This window comes from Bidens hawaiensis, unplaced genomic scaffold (assembly GCF_021521415.1).
Source record: "Bidens hawaiensis isolate Kalapana, Puna unplaced genomic scaffold, B.hawaiensis_p1.1 tig00002153_1, whole genome shotgun sequence".
NCBI classification, from domain to species: Eukaryota; Viridiplantae; Streptophyta; class Magnoliopsida; order Asterales; family Asteraceae; genus Bidens; species Bidens hawaiensis.
Window position 1 is genome coordinate 2,732,662 of NW_027491115.1, and position 14,978 is coordinate 2,747,639.

A 14,978-nucleotide genomic window follows, 5' to 3' on the forward strand; every position below is an offset into this window, starting at 1 on the left:
CGTCCGTTTGTTACGCAAAAGGCGTTTATTTGCTTAATCGGTAAATACGTACTGAGGTGTACCTTGTTTTGGCTCAAATGTCACAGTTAGTTTATCCAATTTATCATAAAAGGTAAAAGAGGGTAAAGGAACTGTGTGTTGATTGTCCTCTAAATTAAAATTTTCTTCCTTGGTATGTAAAAAGGGAATCAATAAATCAATCAAATTCCGGGAGGCTTCGTGAAGTGCTTATTTAGGAGTTAAATTTTCATTTGTCCATATTTCGAGAAATAGTATCTCTTTGTTATCATTTTCATAAGAATGAATAATATGATTCGCATTTCTAACAGGCATGAATACAGGATCTACAGGATAACTTCCATCTTGAAAGGTATTTGGCACTTTTGTAAGATATCTGCGATTCTTCTCTATTTGTAATCCAATAACCAACTCAATAGGTTCCGTTAAGCTAGCTATATGCTGTGTATTATTGACAATTTCTAAATAAGGCGGTAAGATGATATCTTGAGCAGTTACATATCCAAGGCCCCTGACACAAATAGAAGCCTCACAAGTTCCATAGAGATTACTTCTTAATATGATTTCATTCAAATTCTTTAAAATTTCATATACTGATTCTTGAATACCCATTATGGTAGAATATTCGTGTGAGATTTTCTCAGATTTTGCGCGTGTGATACATGTTCCTTCGATTTCTCCAAGCAAAGCTCTTCGCATCGCAATGCCTATTGTGTCTGCTTGACCTTTCATAAGTGGAGACAGAATAAAACGCCCATATAAAAGACGCTTACTGTCTACTGCTGATTCAACACACTTCCACTGTAGTGTCCGAGTAGATACTGTTATTTTCTATCGTACCATAATAATATTATTTGATCCGATCATTGAATCATTTATTTCTCTTGTTTATCTAGCTATTGAAATCTCTTCAATTTTTTTTCTACACACGTCTTTTTTTTCGGGGGTCTGCAGCCATTATTTGGCATAGGGGTTACATCCCGTATGAAAGTTAATTGTATACCACTTCTGCGAATAGCACGTAATGCTGCGTCTTTTCCGAGACCGGGACCTTTAATCATAACTTCTGCTCATTGCATACCTTGATCTACTACTGCACGAATAGCATTTCCCACTGCGGTTTAAGCAGCAAACGGTGTCCCTCTTCTTGTACCTTCAAAGCCACAAGTACCAGCAGAGGACCAAGAAACCACTCGCCCTCGTACATCTGTAACAGTCACAATGGTATTATTGAAACTTGCTTGAATATGAATAACCCCCTTTGGTATTTTACGTATACTCTTACGTGAACTAGTACGTCCACATGAACTCTTTTTCTCTATAGCTTTTGCCATATTTTATCATTTCATAAATTTGAGTCAGAGATATATGGATATATCCATTTCATATAATAAAAGATCCCCCTTCTTATTTGTATATTGGGTCTTTAACGAGTCTTATTATCCTTATCTTTGTTCATGTCTTGGGTTGGAACAAATTACTATAATTCATCCCCGACAACGGATTAGTCGACATTTTTCACAAATTTTACGAACAAAAGCTCTTATTTTCATGTTTGCCACTCCTTACTTTAATTTTGAATCCACTTCTTGGAAGAAAATAAGTTTCTTGAAATTTTCGATTACAAATCGTATTTCCGCGAAAGAAATAGTGAAAACACCTAATCTTTGGAATCTTTGTTGCGGAGTCGATAAATTATACGACCTCTGGTTATATCATAACAACTTACTTCAAGTTTGACTCTATCTCCTGACAATATTCTTATAAAACTATGTCAGATCTTTCCTGAAACATAACCTAGAATCATATCTTCATTATCTAAATGAACCCGGAACATGCCGTTGGGAAGCGATTCAGTAATTAAACCTTCATGAATCCATTTTTTTTCTTTCATTCCAGGTAAAACCTCCTTGATGTATCAACTAGTGGAGGAAGAACCCTATTAGACAACCCACCACTTATCTTTTTTTTTCACAAAAAAGAAGTTTCCTATTCAATTCAGATATTAGAAATATTACCATATATAACACAAAATTTCTCCGCCTATTCTTTCTAGTCGAGCCTCTCGGTCTGTCATTATACCCCAAGAGGTAGAAACAATTACAACTCCCATCCCGCCTAAAATTCTAGGAATTCTTTGATAGTTAAAATAGATTCGGAGACCTGACCGACTTATCCGTTTTAAATTTAAAAGATTTCAATAAGCACTTTTCCTATTCCTTCTATGTCATAGGGTTAAAACCAAAAAATATTTGTTGTTTTCTCGATGTTTTCTCACGTTTTCGATAAAACCCTCTCGTAAAAGTATTTTAACAATACTTTGGCTGATATTAGTAGATGCTACTCGAACCACGTTGTTTCTATACATATCGACATTTCGTATAGAGGTTATTATGTCAGTAATAGTATCACTACCCATGATTAATTAAAATGATTGGTGCCTCCAAATTTGGATATAATCAACATGCCTTTTTACGTATTTTTTTAGGAATGATGAATATTCATTTTGAAAGGTATATACATGAGACAAAATCTACTAAATGAATCTTAATCTATTTATTTAAATATCCTACTATAACCTATAACCATATCGTGGTCTCGTATTATAATACATCGGGAGCTAATGAAACTATTTTAGTAAAATTGAACTATCTCAATTCTCGGGCAATCGCACCAAAAACTCGAGTTCCTTTTGGATTGCCTTCTTGATTAATCACAACTGCAGCATTGTCATCATATCGTATTATCATACCGTTGTCACGTTTAAGTTCTTTAAAAGTACGTACAATTACAGCTCTGCCCACTTCTGATCTTTCTAGAGGCATGTTTGGAACTGCGTCTTTGATCACAACAACAATAACGTCACCAATATGAGCATATCGATGATTGCTAGCTCCTATGATTCGAATACACATCAATTCTCGAGCCCCGCTGTTATCTGCTACATTCAAATAGGTTTGAGGTTGAATCATATCATTTTATTTTATTTGTTTTTTTATCTATCTTTTACAATACAAAGTTCGAAGAAAAAAAAGAAATATTATTTGTTAAAAAAAGAAACTTACACCCGATATTTTTAAGGCCTATTTCTTTTTTATCACGAAATGATGAATTGAGCTCGTATAGGCATTTTAGACGCTACTATTGAAATAGCCCTTCAGGCTATATTTTCTGTTACTCCACCCATTTCATAAAGGATTCGACCTGGTTTAACAACAGCTACCCAATATTCGGGAGAGCCTTTACCTGAACACATACGTTGTAAGACCCCGAATCCCGGGAATCCTACAGTTGGTAATCACATCCACAATTTCACAAAAATTTAAAACCAAACAATTCTTTGTATTTAAAACCGGTTCAGAGTAAATAACAGCGGAAAAAGTTTAAGTATTTAAAAATCCCAAAACACGGGTATAGATGTCCAAAATCAATTGTAAATAAAATATCCGTTTTATTTGAAATCCTTGACCAGAAAATCAATCTAACATACACACAAAGTCAGATAGAGCTGAGTGAGTTCAAGTTTTCATAAACGACATTCATTAAACAATTTAAAATTCCATGAGCATGGAATGTAGGGGAAAATCATGAGTCCATAAAATCATAAATAGCTTTTCTTAACCAAATCATAAGTAAATAAAACATTAAACATCTTTTCACGCAGCATGGGCCTCCTCACCCCAAGTCTTCCCCGAGTATTATATTTAACCCAGCCGCGGTTTAACAAAACCGTTAAAATCATGCAACACGAGCCTCCTCACCCCGGGTCATCCCCAAGTAATATATTTGACTCGGTCACAGTTTAATAAAACAAAATCATGCAACACGAGCCTCCTCACCCCGGGTCATCCCCAAATAATATATTTGACTCGGTCGCGGTTTAACATACCAAACACGTGATACGGGCCTCCTCACCCCGGATCTTCCCCAAGTAATATATATAACCCGACCACAGTTTATAGAACGGCAGGCCTCCTCACCCCGGGTCTTCCCCAAGTAATATATTTGAGCAGTCGGGTCATAAACATGCAACATGGGCCTCCTCACCCCGGGTCCTCCCCGAGTAATATATTTGACCCGGTCACAGTTTACCATCACATACACACATACAAACATCTAATTCAAACATCCAACCAACAATATCACCACATACAATCCATAAATAATGGATAATATAGGCATTCAATAATAAGCCTAATAGCAACCTCGAGGCTAAGAGCCCAAATAAAATGTATAACCTTAAGGGATATATGACCTTAAACGAGTCTAAAATATCCTAAGGCATAAAATATAATTTACACATGTCTTCATAAAGGCATAACCACAAACAAGATCATACAATACCAAACCAATAGTTTAAACGAATTAAAATCGGTTAAAATCATAATAAGGTGTGTATGCTAGCCCAAAACGTAAAAAGATTAAAAAAGGGCGTCATAAACTCACCTGAATCAATCGAACACCTGCAACGAGCTAGGAAATCCCTAAGTGCACAATCACAAGCAAGGGCCTGTAAATTATACACAACGCGTTACTAAACTAGACTGCAAGAACACACTTGCCTAATGGGCCGTTCAAGCCCAACACTTTGGCCCAAGGCCCAACACTTGGCCCAAGGCCCAATACTTTGCCTCAGCCCCTAAAACTTTTCAACTAACCCAAATCCACCCTACGATTATGGCCGGGGCTAACCATGATGCACAACTCACCCGCCGGTAATCAAATCGAGTCGAATACGTGCGTAATAAATCTTAAAACCAATTGTCAAGCGAATCAGCCCCAAATGGACCAAATTCCCATCTTAACCTTTTCATTCATCATAATTATGTCACCCGAGTTGATAGGGTTGACGGTTCCTTTTTACAACTCTCAAATTAACATTTAAACGAAGATTCGCGCACCGCCGACTCAATTGACCAAGCACCAACCAAAACAGCCCCGAGCATCAAAAAAATAATTTTCCCACAGCCCTTAGACTCCCCTAGGGCCATGAAAACTGATTCGGTTGGTCATCCGACCGATTAACGCATCAAACTCAACAATTTACAATTCTACACCCGTTAAACCCTAGTTTTCGAACTAAAATCGATTGACCGACCTAAACACCTCCATTGGCCATGAAATTTTAGTATGTTGTAAGTGACATACCTAGGAAGTTGACGGAGCACGAACTTCAATTATAACAGCCCCGAAAGATGCGAGAAAGGGCAGCCACCGGTTAAGCCTAAAACGAACTTATCGATCAATAACGAATATAACATGCTGATTTTAGCATGCAAAGATGTATTTTATTACATAGGAAAACCATGGAATTAAATTATTAAATTTTTACCAGAGTTGAATAAATATCTTAAGTTTATAAAAACATTTTTATTATATTTTTCTAGTGGACAAAACAATCATAAAAATTCCTCCAACACAGAAAGGTATGTGCAGCTATTTCAGCACGCAACAAAATGGTTTTATTTTTATAAAATTCATTACCAAACCAAACTAAAAGATTCCAATTGGCTTTGATTCTTAACTCAAAATATTAAGTTCCAGATGTGTAACCAACTAATTTGGACTTTTTGAAAAACAGTTATGATGTTGGGAAGAGATACCAGAATCCGACATCCCGCATCAGCTTTGACACTCGATTTTATAAAATCATAAAAACCATTCAAATCTCGTCCAAAAATTACGTATTATACATTTCTTGAAACTAGACTCAAATTAGAACATCATGGAATCAACAATAGATCAAAAACAGTGGATTAACATCACGTTACAGACCTTACAATAAACATATACGAATCTGTCAGCAAACTGTTATCATCAAAACTCAATCTTAACGTCCAATAAGCGCGTTAATATAATCAATTAAGGTGTAAAAGACATGGGGAATCATAAAACCGACCTTGAATTGAAGTTTTCACGGCTGAAACTTGGCTGGGCAGAAGAAAAACAAGCAGGGGGGTCCAGGTCTGATCGGCTGCAAATGGGTTTAGGGTTAGGGTTTTCTTTTATTTTATGATATAATAAAAATAGTTACATCCAAGTCCCTCCAAATTGAAGTATGTAGCAACTTGGGTGGAAAGTTAAGTGAGAACGTTTACGAGGTTTGCAAGGAGCTCCCGGGAGAATGCCGGGTCAAGCCCGAAAGGTGTACATAACACTACGAGATTAAACCTTTTGTCGGAAATTAACGGGTGTTACATACGTGTTTCAGCGGGCCTTATTGTAACTGGTTTATCTGGAAATATACGGACACATATTTTTCCACCGCGACGTGCATTTCGTGTCATTGCTCGTTGACCTGCTTCTATTTGTCTAGATGTGATCCAAGCGGGTTTAAGTGCCTGAAGAGCGTACTTACCAAAACAAATAGTATTACCTCGATAAGACATTCCCTTCATTCTTCCTCTATATTGTTTACGGAATCTGGTTCTCTTGGGGTTATAGTTGATGGTTTTTTTTTTAATTCCATCTCTACTACTGAACCGAACGTGAGAGTTTCTTCTCATTCAGCTCCTCATGAATAAATCAATTCAAATTCAAGATTTTGAATCCAATTCAGATAGAAAATAATTTGAATTAACTTTAATAAGTAATTTACTGAATCATGGATTTCATTTAATCTAGATCAAATAGATTATTAATTTGTTTATCTTGTTTTTATCGATAACTAAATAGATATATATTAAATAACTATTGTTTTCTTATATTTATCTATTTTTTATTTTAGAATTTTTAATAATGTTAAAACAAATTTTTCTTTTGTTTTACTCTTTGTCATATTCAATTGACCCAATTTTAGCAATCCAAGAAAATAAAGTTTTCACAGGCGAATAGTTACTCTTTCAATTTCTATTTTAGTTCTCTTATTAGTTCATAATTTTTCCGAATAAACGAATTGGGGTCTGGCCAGTTCCGTCGTCCCGATCAATGAATCATTCGAATTCTTTTTCACTAAAATCTTTTGAATTCACACTTTCCATCGTTCCCATCGTTCTTAATTAATGGTTAGGTATGAATTCTACAACGGAACTATTATTTTTTGAGTCAATATTCTTAGTCTTTATTGGCTCGAAGCTCTTTATTTTTTGTTCGATGAGCAGATCCATTTAATGATGAATCCATATTTATACTTTATTACGCAGATTTTTTCTGAAATGACTCATAGACCTTAGATATTGGAGTTCTATATCTATATCATCAATATTCTTTATTCTTTTTCTTTCTCTCTCTCATCCTTCCGTTTATCCACACCCTTTCTTTTTTATTTCGATTGACAACTAAGAAATTTGTTTAATAAAAAAGATTTCAGTTGCTACAACAATATGAGCAATATATCATATCTTGACTGGTTCTTTGGATCCAGATAATACTAAGTGATGAGTTGGTTATTACTTCTATAGTTATTTGTTTATACTATGAGGCTGGTTTTTTATACTAACCCTCAATAAGAAACCAACGAGTCACACACTAAGCATAGCAGTTTTATCAAAAGATTCTTTTCGTTTTTTTTTAACATAAAAAAAAAAGAATAAACAAATTTATCATTTTTTGTTTCATCGCTGGATAAAATGCAAAGGGAAATAAAAGTTTATTATCCACCTTCTATAAATATCCAAATTTTAATGCCTAATACCTTATAGATTGTTCGAACTGTATATGAACAATAATCAATTTTAGCTCGAATGGTTTGTAGTGGAACCCTACCCTCTCTGATCCACTCAACACGCGCAATTTCTTTTCCGTCGATACGTCCTGCAATTTGCCCTTGAATTCCTTTTGTATCTGCTTGTTCAGTTAATTCTATAGCCTTTTTCATCGCTTTTCAAAAAGAAACTCTATTTTTTTAATTGTCCGACTATAAATTCTGCAAGAATATTAGGGTTTTCATAAGGCTTTTCAATTAGTGTAATAGCAATGTTAAGTTTTTGATTTACAGAATTAAATTCTTTTTGTAAATTCATCTGTAATTCTTCGATTCCTTGGGTCGACTTTCAATTAATATTTTGGGAAATCCCATATTGATTGTGATTTGGATTAGGTCGATTTTTTTTGAATCTCTATACGTTCAATTCCCTCGATGAAAGAAGATGTTTTCGTATTTTTTTGTAGATAATTCTTGATAAAATTTCTTATTTTTTGATCTTCTTGCAGACCCTCAGAATAATTTTTTGGTTGTGCGAACCAAAGGGAATGATGACCTTGGTTTGTACCAAGTCTGAAACCAATTGGATTTATTTTTGTCCCATGTTCCCCCCATTACTATACATATCATAATACGACATAGTTGTATCCTTTTTTTTCATTTAGCTTTTTGTGACCATGTAATATAGTCAGTATCTATATATTCATCTAAGGATATATCTTTCATTACAATAGTTACATGGCAGGTCGGTTTTTGCATCGCAAAACTATGCCCGCGAGCTCGATGTTTTAATCTCTTCATGATCGTACCTTTATTTACTTCGGCTTTACTAATCACTAAATTGGCTTCACTCGAACCCATATTGGAACTAGCATTTGCTTCTGCCGAATAAACTAATTTAAAAATGGGATAACATGCTCGATAAGGCATGAGTTCTAATATCATAAGTGTTTCTTCGTAGGAACGCCCCTGAATTTGATCAATTACTCTTCGGGCTTTGTGAGCAGACATAGATATATGTTGACCTAAAGCGCATACTTCTGTTGTTCTCTTATTTAACATAAAGTTCGTCTCCTACTAATCAATGATAGATATCTATATATATTATTAGACATAAACAAACGTTTTTTAACGACGAGATCTATTATCTCTTTTAGCATGTCCTCGGAAATTTAAAGTAGGCACAAATTCTCCTAATTTGTGTCCTACCATACGATCTGTTATATAAATAGGTAAATGTTCCTTTCCATTATGGATAGTAACAGTATGGCCCACCATTATGGGTATAATGGTAGATGCCCAGGACTAGGTTATTATTATTTCATTTTCTTCTTTTGTGTTAAGCTTATTTATTTTTTTAATAAATTATTCGCTACAAAAGGATTTTTTTTAGCGAACGTATCACAGCTTCCTCCTATTTTTTTTATTAAAGACGAAGAAAAAAATTCTATTTTCTCTCCTGTTTACTATGACGACGAAGAATTAAATTATCACTATATTTATTCCTTTTTCGACTTCTTTTTCCAAGTGCAGGAAAACCCCAAGGGGTTGTAGGTTTTTTTCTATCAATTGGGGCCCTCCCTTCACCACCCCTATGTGGATGGTCTAAAGGGTTCATAGCACCTATCCTTTTTTTATTTTTGCTTTCTGAATCTTTGTTTGTTTTCGGAAAACGTGATTTGGCTCAGGATTGCCCATTTTTTTAATTCCAGGGTTTCTCTGAGTTTCTGAGTTTGAAAGTTATCACTTAGTAAGTTTCCATACTAAGGCTCAATCCAATTAAGTCCGTAGCGTCTACCAATTTCGCCATATCCCCCCTTTTTGAGATGACAATATCATTGCGATCTCGTTCCCTTTTCTTTCTCGGAACCGTTTCTTTCATTAGATAGATGCTGATTCCTGTCTTGAAAAAGCTTTGTCTTTGATTTCTTGTCCATCTTCTTTCATCTTCTATAGGAGGCTCCTATTCGATCCAATCAAAAACAGTATTATCATTTCTATATCCGCAATTCAATATAGGTGGATACATACCCTATATATCTGTCTGTCTTCCACTGATTTTACCCTGAAATTTTGAATACTTGAACAATCGATTTTTTTTTTAGAATCTTTAATCGTGATAAAAAAAAAATCTATATCGCTAAATTAATCGTTATGTTCTATAATATTTACTATAATATAATATTTAACAGTTATTTTTTATTCTATATTATATTCTTTAATATATTCTAATTATATGGATGGAAGAGCCAAGAATTCAAATAGTTAATAGCAAAGATTCTAAGAGTTTTTTGAATTCCTATGCATGTTGAATTTATGTTATGTGAGCCTGCTTAGCTCAGAGGTTAGAGCATCGCATTTGTAATGCGGTGGTCATCGGCTCGTTCCGATAGACGTCTTTTCTCTATTTGTTTTATTCGATGTTTTACATGATTAAAAATGCATATTTGCAATCAAAGAATATTGAAAAAATAAATAAAATAAAGTGTCTTCCTCTTTTCGCAAAAGCCATTGATTTCTTATGTTATTATGTTATAGGAATATCCAACTATCATACGAAAAGAGTCATTTTCCTTTGCTATATATAGAATAGAAAGATCTTTATATTTATCTAGCTCGTCTCATTATTCTTAATACTTCAGTAAATTTGGCTTTATGTTTATTTAGAATTTAGTTCATTTTTAGTTTAGGTTTATTCTGTAAAATGAAATTTCATTAATAAGAATTAATAATTAAATAGAAATAAGATGGAGTCTTTTTGTCGCCTTATCAACGTCCTCGTTTAAAAAAAATTCGTCGCCTGGGGGCTTTACCGGGGCTAACTAATAAAAGGCCCAGAGCTAGAAATGATCTTAGAAACCAATCGCGTTCCGGGAAAAAATCTCAATATCGAAGAAGAAAAACAAAAATGCGTTTTCATTATGGTCTTACAGAACAACAATTACTTAAATACGTTCGTATCGCCAGAAAGGCAAAGGGGTCAACAGGTCAGGTTTTACTACAATTACTTGAAATGCGCCAGGATAACATCCCTTTTCGGTTGGGTATGGCTCCGACTATTCCGGGAGCTCGCCAATTAGTTAACCATAGACATATTTTAGTCAACGGTCGTATAGTAGATATACCAAGTTATTGCTGCAATCCCTGAGATACTATTACGGCAAGGGATGAACAAAAATCTAGAACTCTAATTCAAAATTCTCTCGACTCATCACCTCCTTAGGAATTGCCAAACCATTTGACTCTTCAACCATTCCAATATAAAGGATTAGTCAATCAAATAATATATAATAAATGGGTCGGCTTGAAAATAAATGAATTGCAAGTTGTAGAATATTATTCTCGTCAGACTTAAACAAAAAAAAAAAGAAAAGAAAAACGAATAAGAATAAGGGTTCGACCCATTTTGCTCCTTTTCGGCGAAGTAAATTAACCTAAGGTTAAGATAAATAAGGGTTTGATCCAGATTTTTCTTCCATTTAGTTGTCATAGACCGAGAGGGATATTTTCATTCCTTGTCTACTCTTTTCTTTAACAGTATTTTACGTACCACAGCCATTAGAAATAGAGAATCCACATCAAAGAAAGGTCTAACTGTTGGAATAGTTGTATCCATTGATATTTGATCTATTGTGGTTAGTAAGATCGGTAAATTAGGTAAAGGTAAGGAAAGAGAGGGATTTGAACCTTGGTAAGCAAAAGCCTACATAGCAATTCCAATGCTATGCTTTCAACCACTCAACCATCTCTCCTACATAATGATTATGACACCAAAACCGAAAATAGAGTGAATAATGAATCATTCATATTAGATTATTGGGTAGGTACAATCAATCAATTCTAACTAGTATCTAACTAGAAAATGATAAAACTAGAAAATTTTTCATCATAATAAAAGATCATAATAAAAGCAGCATCTTTCCTTCTAGGCTGGGGGGATAAAGATAAAATTGTTTTCTTACAAAAACAAAAAAAATTCTATTTCTATTCATGTTTGTAAAAACAATGTTTTCTTCTTTTTCTTATTATCTATTTATAATATACCGACAGGATTAAATCTGTTGTGTGGTATTTTGTGGTTTACGCTTGTATTTCTGGTTTTGGTTTTGGTTTTTGTCACACCCCGACTCAGGATCTGGGTGCGACGCCCGTTAGTTGGTATCCAGTTTTGAAAATATATCAGAGTTGCGAGTTTTTAGCGGAAGCCTTGTAAATATAATATTCATTTATAAGATGCCGGGTCAGAATACCCGTTGAATAATGTGTAAAATATCAGCGGAAGTCTTTTCAGATAAAATACTATTATATTAAATCTCAGGAGTTGAATATCCGTTTTAATATTTCAAATATCTGCCTTTTAAAAATATAATTCTTTTAATAACATTCTGAATAAATATCTGAGCCATCAGATCACCTCTAATGACTACGCCTCTAATCTTCTATCAGCCCTGCCTGTCAGTTCTATTCTTTTACAGTTTCCCTGAAATGTGGGGAAAAATACGTCAGCACACAGCCGGTGAATGACGCTGACTCAATAATACCAGTGTGTAAACAATAACAATACCTTTGTGACAATACTCATTAGGCACCCAACTCGATTGGGTTAAAATTACCCTAAGTACATGTACAATTAATCATATACAGAATATCATTTCTCTTATCAGTACCGTAGACTACCAGAGGCATGTTTGATGATATGCATGGCCTCAGGGAAATCCGAGTCACCATGTATGTATGGATCCAGACACATGTATACTCTTAATTTGAGTATGCCCGTTTCTCATTATTTTTAACACAAAGTTTTATGGATTCGTAAATCCTATGTAAACAGTTCAGACTATAAAATAGTTGTAAAAGTTTAGGGCGTATTCACCTTTTATGATTGTAATCAGTTTCTGACACTGATTCCTGTATATTTGATCAGTTTCGGTTACTGACCCCTATCTGTAAATCAGTTTCTGTTACTGATTCCTGTTTCTGTTTTCAGCTTTCTGATTGATTGATTGATTGTTATCCCGAACCTATAGTACGAGATTAACATTTATATAAATATCTAGACCAACGATCTAGCTTCAGACCCCGTAGTCTGTTTTGTATAGCTGTAACCTTGACAAATCATTTGTTCGTACAAAACATGTGGACCTTTAGTCCCTTTGGTTATTTATTAATTATATATCAGGTTTCTTCTTCAGGAAGAAACATTTATACCATGTTTCTTCTTCAAGAAGAAACATTACTTTAACTATAAACTGTGTGAATGAATAGTATCTTTCTGAATCATTAAGAAATACTATTTAACTATAACCTTTGTGTGTAACTGATTATGTTTCTTAATCGTGAAGAAACAATAATTTAACTATAACCCTTGCTTATGAAAAGTTATATTATGCTTATCAGTAATCTAGGTTCGGGCTATACCCAGACTATGGTCTAAGCTATTATAATAATAATAATAAAATAACAACTTAATCAGAACCCCTACCTCGCACGGGTATTTGGAGTTAATTGCCTATAACTGATCGAGTAGCACTTCTTCTTTATATCGCGTACTACAGCTTAAATCATCAGAACTTTGGAGCTTGGCACGTTTCACGAGACCGGCACGCAAACCGAGACTAGTTTGTGTAAAAGTGTGTGAAAATGTGTGTTGGAGGTGTGAGTTGTGAATGCCGTGACCCCTCCCTTTTATAGCCGAAATGGGGATCCATCGCGTAGCGTGATGGTCCCTTGTCTTAAGCCATCGCGTAGCGCGATGTCAGGAAATGATGCGTGGCATGCTGACTCAGCCCTAGCGTCTGCCACGTGTCCCCCATCGCGACACATGCTGCTGCGTCATCATAGGCCATCACGTAGCGTGATGGTCCTGTGCTTTGGCTCATCGCGTAGCGCGATGGGTTCCTGAACTCAAATTTATATTTTTAGTTCCTCGTCTTTGATAACTTACTACTTCTTGATCATACTTTCATTTTCCAAAAATAGTAAAGCGGCCCTTATGCGGCTCGCGGCGATGCGAGCGTGCGAAGTGCAAAGTGCGCCAACAAAATGCCACATTACGCCCATCACCCGTGTCCGAGTCCGTGTCCGTGCGCGTGCGCGTCGGGTGCTTCGCACCCTCCGCTAGGACTATGGAGAGTGGTTAGCTACACAAGAACATTACTATGGAAACTTGCTTTCTTATAAAGAGCTTCCATTTCTTTTCTTGTTTCCATATGGGATGAAAGTATCTTTTCCTTATTTATACCCATGTGGAATGCTTCCACTTTCTTCCATCTTTCCATTTGGGATGAAATTTTCTCACTTTCTTAACATGAGATGTTTTTTTTTCTTATTTTATTTTTCAATCACTTGTCTTTGAGATTATTTTAATCCTTCAAGTTTCAAAGTTGACAAATTTAGCCCAAAATAGATATGGGTTTTTCCTAGATGTTACATCCTCCCCACCTTGAAATGAATCTCGTCCTAGAGATTCGCTTGTCTTAGGTTTGGATGTTCTTACTTTGTTAATCTGTCATTAGATTCTATCTAATCTGATTCTCGTGTTTAATTCTCATTGCAGAATGATGAAAATTCTCAGGTTTGTTCTAACTTTACATTTCGATTGATGTAATAAGTTAATAGTTCAGAATATCATAAGTAATTGTAAATTGTTAAACACAGTGGCCAGTTGTGTTTAATTATTTACCTTACCTTTTGTACTCTAAACATTTTCCAATGTTAGCTCTATTGCTTCCTGGATTCGATCTGTCGAATCAATTCCATCTCTTGATTCCAATCATTTGTTTTCCTTATATCATACAGTACCTTTGTACTTTTGAGCAATCATATCTGATATACTATATAATCATATCTCTTTAATCATTCTCGAGTTCTTTTTCTTTGACTTTTGATCAATCCCTGTTGATATCCCATTAACAGTATCTTTTTTCCGAATATCTTGCAATTGCGCAAAGATTTCTTTCAATGATATACTGTCTTTGCATATTTTGATATGCCGTGACATCAGTGATATTCAGAATCCTTTCTCTCAGTACACTATTATCCTATATTTATAATAGTCTTGCATATGTATCTAAATAGTATTTGTTTGATTAATCAGCAAACTTTAAGTGTGTTTCAGTTCAGCAGATTTGTGTCAGCAGACTCGTGATCTGATCAGCAAACTTTTAAGTTTGTTTTAGTTCAGCAGACTCTTAGGTTTGAACTAACCTTAATAAAGTTTTATAGTTATTTTATATTTACATATGATGTTTGATATGGCATGTGTTGGCCTAATAAAGATAGTTCATCCAACTGGATGAATCTGTCAGATGATAAATTA

General features: G+C 34.7%; 1 pseudogene across 1 annotated transcript in view; it reads right to left on the bottom strand.

Annotated features, from left to right (window-relative positions):
* Window positions 1-8,250, bottom strand: part of LOC143608494 (small ribosomal subunit protein uS3c pseudogene) — an 81,009-nt pseudogene extending 72,759 nt beyond the window's left edge. Inside the window, exon 1 of the transcript XR_013149272.1 lies at window positions 7,618-8,250. The product of XR_013149272.1 is annotated as a small ribosomal subunit protein uS3c pseudogene (transcript). The remainder of the gene's footprint in view (window positions 1-7,617) is intronic.
* Window positions 8,251-14,978: the final 6,728 nt, after the last annotated feature.